Genomic DNA, 9,461 nt, shown 5'->3' with positions numbered 1-9,461 from the left:
GATCTAGGATATCTCTAGCAACCCACGACCTTTCCTCAAGGCCGTAATCTTCCCAATCGACCAGGTATTCGAGGTGCCCATCACAACGTCGGGAGTCAAGGATGTCATTGACCAAATAGACCGGTCCATCATCCAGGAGAAGCGGCAGTGGAGGACCATACGCAGTACCGGACTCTGTGGGGGAAATCAGACTAAGAAGGTCGGTGAGGCTTTAAGAGTGAAACATGGAAACTGGGGTGAATACGATAAGTGTTGGGGAGTTTGAGCAGGTAGGTGACAGGATTGATTTGTTTGACTATAGGGAATGGGTCAATAAACCGGGGACTTAACTTCTTGCAGGGTAGACATAGCCGGATATCCCTGGTTGAGAGCCAGACCTTCTGCCCAGGTTGGTACTGAGGTGGTGTTGATATCCGGACATTAGCCTGGCTCTTCTGGTGCCGTAGTGCCCTGCTCAGGTGGACGTGGGCCGCATTCCATACCCTCTCACTCTCTTTGAACCAGTGGTCCACAGCTGGAACCTCCGGTGGATCTCCTGTCCAGGGAAACAGGGGTGGCTGAAAGCCGAGCATGCACTGAAAGGGTGTAAGACCAGTAGCTCCCTGCCGCAGGGAGTTCTGTGCATACTCGGCCCAGGGTAGAAACCGGCTCCAGCTGTGCTGCTTGATGTGACAGTATTTTCTCAGGAAGCAACCAATTTCCTGGATCTTCCTCTCCGCCTGCCCGTTAGTCTGAGGATGATAACCAGAAGACAGACTCACTGTCACACTTAGGAGATTGAAGAAACTGCGCCATACCTGCAAGATGAATTCTGTCACTATATCCTCGGGTATTCCAAAGTTTCTGAATACATGGTGGAATAGCAATTCGGCTGTTTCCATGGCAGTGGGTAGTTGTTTAAGGGGGATCAAACGGCAGGCCTTTGAGAATCTATCCACCGCAACTAAAACACAAGTGTTCCTTCGGACTCAGGTAGGTCGGTGATGAAGTCAACTCCCAAGTGTGACCACGGACGTTTGCCGGCTGGTAAGTGGCGAGGAAATTTGGTGATAGCACACTCAGGACATCCTTGGACGATACGGCGTATGTCCTGAGACATGCGTGGCCACCAATATCTGGACTGGAGGAGCGAGAGGGTTTGTTGGATACCAGGGTGACCAGTGCCAGAGAGGAGTGAACGGATTCAAGAAGGGTGGCTCGAAGTGTGAAAGGAATGTAGAGTTTACCCTCAGGACACTCAGGCAGAGCAGGATCCGTGGCGGAGGCTTGGGTGATCCGGTCATCCAAAGCCCATTGTATAGGGCACATGAAAATCTCAGATGGCAGAATAGTCTACGTTTCCATGGGGTTGGTGTCTGGAGAATGTCTGCAAGACAATGCATCTGCCTTGGTGTTCTTGGATCCGGGGCGGTAGGAGATCGTGAACTGGAAACGGGTGAAGAACAAGGCCCATCGGGCCTGACGTGGGTTCAGCCTGCATGCCTTCTGGAGGTATTCCAGGTTCCTGTGGTTGGTGATTACTAAGGGATGCCAGGAACCCTCGAGCCAATGGCGCCACTTGTCCAAGGCCAACTTTATGGCGAGTAGTTCTCTATTCCCAATATCGTAGTTCTGCTCTATTTGATAACTTCTGGGAATAGAAAGCACATGGGTGCAATTTTGTTGGGTTCCCTTGCTGCTGAGATAGTACCACACCAACTCCCGTGGAGGAAGTGTCGACCTCAACCACAAAAGGGAGTTCAGGATCTGGGTGGACTAGTACAGGGGCAGTGGTGAACTTTTTCCTTCAATTTGAGGAAGGCGTGAGAGGCTTCTGGGGTCCAGGATAGGTTCTTGGGTCCCCTTTTGAGTAGGGAGGTCAGAGGAGCGGCAATGGAACTGTAATCATGGATGAATCTTCGATAGAAGTTTGCAAATCCCAGGAAGTGTTGAAGATCCTTGACAGGATTAGGAGTTGGCCACAATTTTACAGCCTCCACCTTTCCCTGATCCATCTGGATTCCTTGCAGGCTGATGTTGTAACCCAGGAACTGGACATGGCTCAGATGGAAAGAGCACTTTTCGGCCTTGAGGAAAAACTGGAACTTGCGCAGACCCTCTAGCGCCAGGGCCACGTGCTGACGATGGTCAGTCAGGTTCCGGGAGTAAATCAAAATGTAATCTATATAGACAAGAACAAAACGGTGGAGGTACTCCTGGAACACTTCGTTCATAAAGCCCTGGAATGCGGAGGGGGCATTGACCAGGCCATACGGCATAACTCAGTACTCATAGTGTCCCGCTGGTGTCACAAAGGCCATCTTCCACTCATCCCCCTCCCGTATATGAACGAGGTTGTAAGCACTGTGGAGGTCAAGCTTGGTGAACACAGTTGCTCCTCTCAGCAGTTCCAGGGCAGCAGGGATGAGTGGAAGGGGATAACGGTACTTTACTGTAATGTTATTTAAGCCCCGGTAGTCAATGCACGGTCTCAGACCTCCATCCTTTTTTTGAACGAAGAAGCTCAAGGCGGCAGGGGATGTGGATGGGCGAATGTAACCTTGGGCTAAAGCTTCCTCAATGTAGCCTTCCATTGCCTTCTGCTCTGGGAGTGACAAGGGGTATATCCTTCCTCTGGGCAGTGGTGCACCCGGTAGGAGTTCGATGTCACAGTCCCATGGTCGATGTGGAGGAAGCTGAGAAGCTTTCTTAGGGCAGAACACATCAAGATATGGCTGATAACAATCAGGAATATCCAGGGGACCATTGCTGGCTGGGCTCTCGATGGTCATAGAGAAGACATTCACGGGCTTGACAATGGAAGAGATTTCCTCCTCTCTCCTGTGAGGACGAAGTACTGGGTGTATACAGGTTTTAAAACATTTGTCCCCATTGTAGGATTTCACCAGAATTCCAGGACAGGATCGGGGAATGATCACACAACCAAGGACGGCAGTAAGTTGCAATCTCAGTCGAGGATCCAATCCCTGGCGGTACGTGGTCATTAGGGGAGGTTCGTTCCAACCACTAGCCGCCGCCAATGTGCGAAATTGCAGCGCATAGTCGTGATCGGTCGTTTACCCTGGCGAATACCATGAAGCTGCTCGGCCATGGAGGAATCACCTGAGGGGGGACAAAACACTTCCTTAAAGTGATTTAGGAAATTGTTTAATGTCTCAGTTACCGAGCCTCCTTGATCCCAGATGTTTTTTTTCCCACAGAAGAGCTCTCCCGGTCAAGAGGGAAATAACGTAGGCGATCTTTGAACGATTAGTGGGGAAACGCTGGGACTGCATCTCCAGAACGAGCTGGCACTGGAGGATAAAACCACTACAATTCCCCGTGGACCCGGAGTATGGGGCAGGGTTAACCATGGGACTGGCATGAGGTGAAAGTGAAGCAGGCTCTGGTGCAGGACGTGTGGTTGGCAGTGTAGGTTCTGGGGTGTGGAGGAGAGCTGCTCTGAGCCGTCGTACCAGCTCCGTGAATGGGTCATCTTCGCCGCTGGTGGTAACTTCCGCTGGGTTCACATTTCTTTGGTCTAGCCTTTCTGTAACGACACCAATGCGGGAGTTGTGATGAACCCAAATGCGGGAGTTTATTTAAAGGAAACTCAGGAGAAACAGGTAAGTTGTGTATACAGGGAAATCACAGGATAGGAATAAAGTATTTGACAATAGACTTAGGTCAAACACAGGGCAATGGTAGTAGGCACGGATCCATAACAGGAAACACAAAACACGGCACTTGCCGAAAACAGAGAACTTAAGCTTCAAGCTGGCATAAAGGTGAGTTACTTCTTTCAACAGGGAGGTTGGTATAAATTACAAGGCTTGAGGTTCACACAATGTAAACAAAGTCACATATCCAGCATAGACACAGCGGGGTGAAGTGTAACCAGGAAGTAACACTCAGGCAAGGAGTCATTCATAAATGTCAATATGTAGGAATCACTCAGGCTTCATGTTAGTCGTTAATCTTGTAAAAGCAAAACCGGCATGCCACACACTCGGTATATACAAAGTCACTTATCTTGAGAAACTGAACAGGGCGTCAAAGCACAGGTAGGCGAATTGCAAAGATGTTGAAAGTCATATTGTCAGAGCCAAGGGAGAGTCCATGATGCCCACAATAAGGCTAGATGCTGACTGAGGCTGAGAGTGCGGCTTAAGTGCGTGTCCAAATGAGGTGAAGATGAGCTGCAGGTGTGAGTGATTAAAACGCAGGCAAGTGAGAGCGAGTGACTGACGGTGAGGGAGAGCCCAGTGCCATTATGACAGGTAGCTATTCTGTTGTCAAGTGACAACAAATAAACAAACAAACATACCTGACCCCTTGGACCCTCATGACTGTGTGTGAAGTTTTCATTAAATATATCAGCTATTTTGACATTTTTATTATTAGGCACATTTTGTTCAGGTAAAATGGAGTAACCCTCAGAAAAAGTTTTGATATTTGTGACTAAAATTCATGAGATTTTTACCTTGACAAATGTGTTTGAAAATGTTTTTGAAATTATTCAGGTTTGTCCTGTCTTGTGTATTCAGCTAGCAAGGAAAGTATTTTAATACCTTTTACGTTACAGTATGGTTACACCACTTTTTTCTTTCTTTCTTTCTTTTTTTTTTTTTTTTTTTGTAGAAAATGTTTTTCAAAAATGTATGAAACCAAAATTTCTATATTTCAACAGGGGCGTAGATTCCAGGGCGGATAACCCCCCAATAATTAAAACAAGCAAGTACAAATTCTGACCTGACCATCTGTGTGCCCCACTGGCAGTAGTCCGCCCCTGGCCTCAGCATAAATTGAGATTCATCAGACCAGGCTATGTTTTTCCAGTCTTCAACTGTCCCGGTTTGGTGAGTCTGTGTCCACTACAGCCTTAGCTTTCTGTTCATGGCTGACAGAAGTGGACCCCAATGTGGTCTTCTACTGTTGTAGCCCGTCCACCTCAAGGTTTGACATGTTGTGCATTCTGAGATGCTATTCTGCTCACTGCAATTGTACAGAGTGGTTATCTGAGTTACCATAGCTTTTCTGTCAGCTCCAACCAGTCTGGCCAATATCCATTGACCTCTCTCATCAAAAAGGCATTTCTGTCCGCAGAACTGATGCTCACTGGATGTTTTTTGTTTGTTTTTGGCACTATTCTGAGTAAACTCTAGTGTTGTGCATGAAAATCCCAGGAGATCAGCAGTTACAGAAATACTCAAACCAGCCCATCTGGCACCAACAATCATGCACATTAACTGAAGCTGATTTTATGCATTACACTGCTGTCACACGATTGGCTGATTAGATAATTGCATGAATAAGAAGGTGTACATAATAAAGTGCTCGTTGAGTATATAAACTGTATATACAGTGTATATATATATACATATATATATATATATATATATATATATATATATATATATATATAAGAATTTTTTTTTTATATAACCCTAACTTCAGCACGGACGGCATGTTTGGATGACTTAGTTTTCCACTGTACTGGAGACTGTCTGCTGAACCTTGGTGGAGTCTTAAGAAGGGAAACACATATCTTTTAACTAAGATGATTCAGATCCTCAAAAGCTGTCTGTGTTATTTTCCTGAATATCATTTAAACTCTGTATTCTCCCCTCCTAGTTGAAAAACACACAAGCGCATACAGTGAATACAGATTAGTGTCTCTGACATAGGCTGGAAAGGAAATATCCACTGATTGTTAAGACATCTTCGTTTCAGAGAGGAAGGCAAAGCACAAATTGCTGGTAAGGAAATTAATCCTTACAGCCAAAAATCCAGTTGTTTTTAGTTGCATAGGGAAAACAGACACAGTATAATTTGAAACACTGACACATACATCAAATAAGTCTGTGTATAGAGTGGAATCTGGAGTAAGAACAAACAGCAAATCTTTGCATGTAAGACAATCTATATTCAAACTGAGGCATTTGTTATTGTTTTTACAGTGTCTATACCTGTATGCTTTTGTTTTAATGTTAAATGAATCAGACAATTGGAATGTGTAGCATGGCACAAAGTTTAGGGGGGAAAACATACATTGGATGAAGCAAACCACAATAGTACATCACAGTGTGGCATGAATCTCTATTCTGTCTTTTTAGGAAATGGCACAAAGCAGAATTCCTAAAATGTCACAGATTGACGTCAGCCCACAATGATGGCAGAAATTACAATGAATGGCATTGGAATTTAGAGGAAGAGCATATGAAGGCAAGGCATGATTCACACCAACAGTATCTGTGGCATACTGCTTGAAAGACTTCAACACAATTTGTCCCTGCTTATTGAAGTCCCTAGGCTCCGGCGGCAGTGCTTGCCACCTGAAAATGAACTATTTGCCATGAAATCTGCTATTAATTCCTGTTCACACGGTCCAGTTCAATAAAAATATGAATTGTGTTTTAGGACAGACTGTCAATGATGATGCTGTGTGGAAGTTTGAGAATGGTTGGAACCAAACAAATGAGGTTGAGAAAGACAACTACACTACTCTCCAGCCAAAGGACCTTGTAGGACTAAAATGCATCTTTCAGTGTGTGTATGTGTGAATTCAGGCCTAGTATGACTAACAGTGTATTTTAAGGATGTTAAATATAATTATAATTAGTAAATCCACTCATGGGATTCTACCATAGTCATAGCTCTTTTCCAAATGAAAAGGCCTCTGTCTTCAGTTTAATCAGTGGGATCTTTATTAAGTTACATAGCTTTAGCCTCTTTACATCCCTAACCAATAAAGCAATTCTGAATGATTCATAAACATAATTCTTTCCTTGATCCCAAAGTGCATGTTCTAAATCACCATTTCACCTGTGATTCAAAAGAAAAACAACTGATAATTTCCATGCTAACCTATATTTCACACTGTCTTGACAATACTAATCACATACAGCATAATGCAACACATGAAATAGAACAATTGGCTCTGTACATTGTTTTAAATATTAAATATTTGTGTTGGTAGAAAATAGTTTGACATCTTGATTTCTGTACAGTGATGGATTCTTTTAAATATGATGGACATTTTCAAATATGATGGTGTTTTCTGTATTAAGAATCTCTTTCTCTCTCTCTCTCTCTCTATATATATTTTTAAGGTTTTTGGTTTTCTCTGTAGAGTGCTGATGAATATCATTCTGTTTTACAGCAAAAATAACTTCCATTTATTACTAATACAAGAGGACAGAGATAGACAAATAAATATATGTGACACAAGCAAGACAATTTAAAATAATCATAATTAAAACATTTATAAAAAAAAAAAAAAAAAAAAAAAAAAAGAGAGGTTCCGGCATTAATCCAATATACAATATCACTTTTTGTGATGTTGATGTGAATCATCACAAACATGATGTTAAGATGTTAATAGTAAGAAAATCATCTGTTCATGGTGTTCACTTTCTGGTCTTTTCATAAAGTCAACTCTTTATGAGGTTTGTATTTTGAAATCTTCATAGATTTTTTTCTTTTTTTACTTTTGTCAGCAAATAAGCACATTACATGATCAAATTATCTATTCAATGATCATGTGACTAGTATTGCACATACTATGTAACTAGACAATATTTGACATATTTATAGTTATTGTTTAAATTTATACATTTATTTACTGTTGCTATAGGAGGATGGGCTTTCTCAGCTTTGTCAGGTTCCTCCCAAGGTTTCTCGCGATACCTAAACATTTTAAGGATTTTTTTTTTCTTAACCTTGCCACAGTTGCCTTTGACTTGCTCACTGGGTGCATTATAGCATGTTTTTCTGTAAAAGCTACTTTGAAACAATATGTATTGTGAAAAGTGCTAAACAAATAAAATTTACTTGACTTATTTAACTGTTTTTTTGTCCAAACACTTTACACAATTGAGAGTGAATTTCCTCTTATTTTTCACCTCGTGGGCACTATACTGGTAAATTTAGCCTGCTGTAACTGTTTTTTCCCATCACCTGCTCTCACTAAATAAGAAACCTTGATGTTTTTTCTTCAGTCTAGTCGCAAAGGAATGTGACATTATTGTAAGATGTGCTGGTTACTTCCTTCTTTTCTTTTGTTTGTTTCTTTTCTTTTTTTAAATATAAAGTAGTCTCTGTGTGTAACCTCATTAGCCTTTACATGATATGTGACGATCCCATGGTTCCCAAAGAGGCCATGCATGAGAATGTCACTCTAGAAACAGATGATCTGGACAGAAAAAAAAAACAAAAAACAAAGTTTATATTAATAAACAGTATGTTTGTTAAAATGCGTACTCAAATAGGAGTATTTAACATGATACACACATTTCACAGAATCATATGTGCTGCACTGAGAATTCAACTGAGCAGTTTTGTGCACATCAGCACGTGCAAATTGATGCCTTGGTGATTTGATTCAATCATAGTGTGTATCCAATTGAAAAATACTGTAACACGCATAGTTAAGTTTTCAATGAAGTCAAGTGCTGCCATCTGGTGACTGAATCTGGGAACTGCTACTATCCTGATATGAACTATAGAATTTGTTTTTTTTGTGTTTTTTTGTTGTTGTAGTGATTCCATTACCAGTCCAATGTAAAGGTCATTACTTGCATTAAATAAGATTTCAGTTAATGATGTTCATAGCAGGAACAAATGTTTTGATCTAAATATGTGACAGCCCAGTCCTTCAGCAAAACGTTCCAGCAGTTTAATTCCAGCAAAGCTCCAACACAACTGATGGTAATACTCAAATAAAGCTAAAGATCCTGATTATTTATTTTTATCAGGTGTGTTTGATTAGAGTCTAAAGTAAACTTCAGGAGGAGACGGCACTCCAGGAGTAGGAATGAGTAACCCTGGATAAATGATTGCCCTTGCTATTGGTTAATGCATGCACACTTGCTACATTTAATTGCTTGTGTGCAGTTAAGACAGGCTGTTCTGCATAATCAAAAACATTACTTTGAATGTATAATACAGGTTTTACATATAATACAGGTAACACATTTAAGAATATTATAATTGTGGAAGCCACCTCTTAACCCCACATTCCAAAGCAGATTATTATCATTAAAGGGACAGTTCACCCAAAAATGAAAAATTTCTCATCATTTACTCACCCTCATGCCATCCAAGATGTGTACAGGTGCATCTCAAAAAATTAGAATATCGTGGAAAAGTTCATTTTTTTCCCGTAATTTAATTCAAATAGTGGAACTTTCATATATTCTAGATTCATTACACATAAAGTGAAATATTTCAAGCCTTTTTTTTTTTTTTTTTATCTTGATGATTACAGCTTACAGCTCATGGAAATCAAAAATCCAGTATCTCAAAATATTAGAATAAAGAATTTATAATACAGAAATGTTGACCTTCTGAAAAGTATGTTAATTTATGAACTCAATACTTGGTCGGGGCTCCTTTTGCAACATATAGGTAATCCATATGAGTCATTATATTCATTTATTCAGAAGCGATATGATAGGTGTGTGTGAGAAACTGAAAAATAT

This window comes from Myxocyprinus asiaticus, chromosome 8 (assembly GCF_019703515.2).
Source record: "Myxocyprinus asiaticus isolate MX2 ecotype Aquarium Trade chromosome 8, UBuf_Myxa_2, whole genome shotgun sequence".
NCBI lineage: Eukaryota > Metazoa > Chordata > Actinopteri > Cypriniformes > Catostomidae > Myxocyprinus > Myxocyprinus asiaticus.
Note: the sequence above shows the minus strand (reverse complement) of the source record.